The following is a 5,168-nucleotide window of genomic DNA, read 5'->3' on the forward strand; positions in this document are numbered from 1 at the left end:
TTATGCATGTGTGACTACCCTTTGCAACATCCAGATGACTCTATTTGAACATTCACTCTATTACTACTAAAATTTTATGAAATCACTTAACACTTTATGAAATGAAGAAATGACCAAAATAAAAGTAGGAGATCTTGATGAGTTTTTTATCTAAAATCATTTACTCTTTCAAAATATTGTTTCAAGTTGAAATTGTTTGATTTTCAAAATTTGAATCGTTCAAACAAAGTCACATGACAAGATGACCAAAATAAAAGTTGTACATGTCGATGAGTTATACAACTTTTATGTTTACAATATTTTCATTTTATTTAATTTAAAGTCATAAAATTGTAGTCAAAGTTTTAAAATTCAAATTTATAATTTTTGTTTTTTTGTTTTCTATATTGTTTTGACTACAATCGTTTATATATATATTTCTTCATATATATAATAATACAAAATATTATATTTGTGCATATACACAATTGTTTTTATATTACTTTTATTTTGGTCACAATTGTTTTATATATACACAATTGTTTTTATAATATAGAATTAACAATTTAAAAAAATAAAAATATATTTCTAGGGGCGGTTGGATCAGGAACCGCCCCTACAAATGCATTTATAGGGGGCGCTGGATCAGGAACCGCCCCTACAAATACATTTATAGGGGCCGCTGGATCAAAAACCGCCCCAACAAATCATCCTGTCTATATATATGAGGGCGCACGGGTGTTGTCTTCATTTGGGCGCTCTCTTCTCCTCCGACGCCGTCAGGCTGCCCCGCCGACGTCGGCCCGCGCCCCTTCCCCGCCGACGCCGGCCCGCACCACTTCCCCTCACCCGCGCGCCCCATCTCCGCCCCCGCGCGCCTGCTCCTTCCCCGCACCTGCGCGCCTGCTCCTCCCCGCCCTAGGGTTTCTGACCCCACCGCCGACGCCCGCCCGCTCCCCGATGGTTGGCCCCCGCCGGCCGGCCGCTTCCCCTCACCCGCCGCCCCACTCCGCCCCCGCGCGCCTGCTCCTTCCCCGCACCCACGCGCCTACTCCTCCTCACCCTAGGGTTTCTGACCCCACCGCCGACGCCCGCCCGCTCCCCGGTGGTTGGCCCCCACCGGCCGGCCGCCCCAAGACAGCCCATGCGGGGAGTTTCCCCTGTGCAGGTTGCCCGCCCTAGGACTTGCTACAGCTCTGTTTCATGCGGTGGTTGACGGCTGCCTTCAACCTGTGTGCGTCGCTGGCACCTCGTCTCCAGCCTCCACTAGTCCTCGCCACATCTCGATCTGCTGGAGGAGCTGAGCCCACCGGTGACGAAGGTATGCTGCGTGCTAGTTATGATGATGATATTTGCAATGTTGCGGGTGGTGGCTATTTCCTGGACTATCCATGATCTGTGCATTTTGACTATCCACTGGATTATCGCTGAATTATTCTAGCATACTGCTTGAGTACAGAATTATTTCTTTAATGATCTGTTCTGACTTCCTGAATTATATACTATAGTAAAACTTAATTATTTGTTTTTTATCAGCAAGTACACATGTTATTTCTTATTTGCAGTATGACATAATATGATTTGTGGTAGGTTCTTGCATTGTTCTAGCATGCTGGCTTGACTGTATTTTTTTATGAAAACTTATGCTACTTGCTGGACTATGATAGTAAAGTTGTATTGCTTGCTGGACTATGATACTTGCTTGACTATATTAGTTGATAGTTTCGATTTAGGTGATTGTCCTCCACACCTAGCATGTCAAAGTTCTATGTTTTGTGTTTGGTTTTGATTGGGCTCCATGGCACTTACACTGCATACTTTCAACTGTCTTGATGCTTACTACTTTTAGCACATGCCACTCTGTAATTGTGAGAGATAAATCCTTTGCTCCTCTCTATCCCTCATTTCAAACCTTGTGCTCGGATATGGCAGGGATTGAGACATAAACACTTATATTTGAACTATGCAACAAGTACAAATGTAAAAGCTTAAACACTTATATTTGAACGGTGCAAATTAATAGTCAATCCTTTTGTGTGCTCAAGGTGAAATAAGCACTGGAACTGAAATTATGTTTGTGATACTAACAGACTCAATCTTCTATTCTCCATAGTAATGTAATAACAACAATGGCTGCTTTTAATAAGTTATAAACAAACTTAATGGATCACTGGCACATTATAGAAAAAATAGCATTAGATTAAGAAGTCATATGTTGCTGTATCTCAGGCTAAAGCTCCAAGCTAACTACTGTTAGTCGACTAAACAATTCTTGGTAAACTACCCTAGCTATGTACCAGCAGGTTGCCAGTAGCAAGTTACATGAATAAGATATCTCCATCAGTCCTTCTATGTTACCACTCTTTCTCTGTCTTTTTGGTTCTTTTTCATGGCTGTTTCTTGATGCAACATCAACACTTCTTGGTAGACTTGCAGCTTCTTCCTCCAGTTGGCTGCACACTTGCATCAGCTTCTTCTCGTATTATACATACATTGTATTTGCTTTGATGCTATTGTCTGTACTCTTACTCTTACTCGTACTACTCTCTATACTACTCTACTACTACAAAGTTAACTGGATATGTGCCTACTACTTCTCTTACTACTACATAACTATTGCCACTGCTCTATACTACTACTACTCTGTACTACTTAACTGCTGCTGATACTCTATACTACTACTTAACTAATACTTAAGTTGTCCTTGCTACTACTTTATACTCTTACTCTTACTACTACTTCACTACTCTTACACTACTACTCTTACTACTACTCCACTGCTCTTACTACTCCTACTACTCCTCCTCTTACTACTCCTGGGCATGCTTGTACAACTGGGCATGCTTGTACAATTGGATGCCCCAATTTGGATCCACCACTGCTCTGCTCTGCTTGCTGCTTGCTGCTCAAAATTGAAACAGGCTTCCAATTGTAGAAGCTGTTAATGCTTATCTTGGACATGATGATGGCTATTTTGATTTTTACACGCTGAGCAAAGTGCCTAGAGTAATGGGAACTATACATGATGTTCATGCCCATTTTGATTCACACTGAGCAAAGTGCCTTAGGTCAATGATGTTAGATTTTTAGGCGCAGGAGGAGCACCCTTAGGTGCGGCAGCCGCACCCTACTTACGATTGTTGTCTGCAATTTTTGCTAGCTAATAATCAGTACACCCCCTTAGTGCATCCTCCCTGTCTAATTAGCACTATTTCCTAATGGTATCTGTGGACTGATTAGTAGCTTTGATGAGAACTTGGGTCATTAATTGAGACCTAAGGCACTTTGCAATGATGTTTCTATACATTCTTAATAGTATTATTTCCCATCTGTGAACTATTGGTACTCGTTTCCTGCCATTTGCAATAGCTCATTAGCTCATTAATCCTAGCTGTTCTTTCATTGTATGCTTGCAGCCTTGCACTTGTTTGTTTAATTAGTGGGACTTCGATTCATCCAGTTTCATTTTTTTGGGAATAAATATCTGCTGAGTAGAAATAATCCTTGCATTTATATTATTCTTCTTACATTGTCATTTGTATGCTTGCAGCCTTGCACTTGTTTGTTTATATTATTGTGGCCGGTGGCTACTAATCTTCTCTGTACTTGCTGTCTTCTCTGTACTCCTCTTCTACTACTACTCTCCTCTACTCCACTCTACTCCTCTCCTCTCCTAAGCAGTTGTTGCTTTTTTTTGCTACTTCTACTACTTCCCTACTACTGTCTACTACTTCTGATTGTCCGATCTGCTAATTAGGTTCAGAAGATATTAAGCATATGATGTTCTTACATTGTCATGTTGCTTTTTCTGGGAAGCAGCACCTGCTTTTTTTTTGCCAAATCTCCCCTCTCCTCTATTTGTTGCCACCTTTCCTATCCTCTATGTTTTGAAAGCAGCCTGCTTTTTTTGCCAAATCTCCCCTCTCCTCTCCTCTCCTTTGTTTTGTCGATGATGAAATCGTCCAAGTCCATACATTATATGGAATATGAGCTGATGATCAAGAACTTATGAGGAACTTGGCATCATTAGCAGCCGCCCCTACATTACCTTCTCCTCTCTTCTCTGTTATGATGCCTTGATGCTCCAAGTTCAAGATCAGATGATGTTTGACATGTTTCTGAGGCCACTACCACTGCTACTTCTCATTTTTTTTATATTGTTGTTTTATATGACTACTTTGGTTTATAGACCTTTTTTATTTCTTATACCTTCTCGCGTACCTAAAGCATACTTTCTTGCATCTATTAGAACAAAGCGCGAAATAATGTCACGGACATCAGACAGTGCAGCCCGATGCCCCGAGCATGATGAGCAGCCAACCCTTGAGGAGCAAGCACTAGAGGACCAGCTTACTCAGGAATAGTTCAATAAGGAGGTACAAAATGATCTTGAAGTGATGCTGAAGGCCCCGAAGGAGAGGCTGCTGAAGGCGAAGAAGAAGAGGATGATGCTGATGATGACTCAGAAGAGGGATATGTAAGTCCCGAGAATCCTTTCCCACGTGAAGCCAGAAGGAGGCCAATAAGGAGCAGTGTGACGAGGAGGAAGGCCCCGAAGGAGAGGCTGCTGAAGGCAAAGAAGAAGAGGATGATGCTGATGATGACTCAGAAGAGGGATATGTAAGTCCTAATGATCCTTTCCCACATGAAGCCAGAAGGAGGCCAACGGAGGAAGATTTGGACAAGGACTTTGATCCGAACAAGGAGGTAGGGAAAAAGCCTTAGCTTATAAATTTTGCTAAAGCTTTGGCTGTGTTACCTCTGCTAACACTTTGACCTGTCATATATATAGGTCCCTCCTGAAACTCGGAAAAGACGACGTCGATGTCCGCGGCATCTCGCTGGACAAGACGGAGTAGAGGAAAGGAGAGCAGAGGCAACAGCCATAGAGACGGATCATGATGCCTCTGCTCCACAACCTGAAGACACAACCACGACTACCAAGCCTAAGAGGAAACGAGGGGATAGAAAAGGAAATCTATATCCAGATATGGCATGCTATATGATAATGGAGGTCGGGCCAGCAGGGGAGGTCCTTGAGCCGAAGGAATTAAGAGGACGATTTCGTAATGCGATCGGGGCCCTAGTAAGAGATAAATTGAACCCAGCAATCCCTAACTGGAAAGAGGTACCAGAGAACAAAAAGAATGAACTATGGGATAGACACCTGAGGGTCAATTTTAGATTTC

Source organism: Miscanthus floridulus, chromosome 5 (assembly GCF_019320115.1).
Source record: "Miscanthus floridulus cultivar M001 chromosome 5, ASM1932011v1, whole genome shotgun sequence".
In the NCBI taxonomy this organism is placed as follows: domain Eukaryota; kingdom Viridiplantae; phylum Streptophyta; class Magnoliopsida; order Poales; family Poaceae; genus Miscanthus; species Miscanthus floridulus.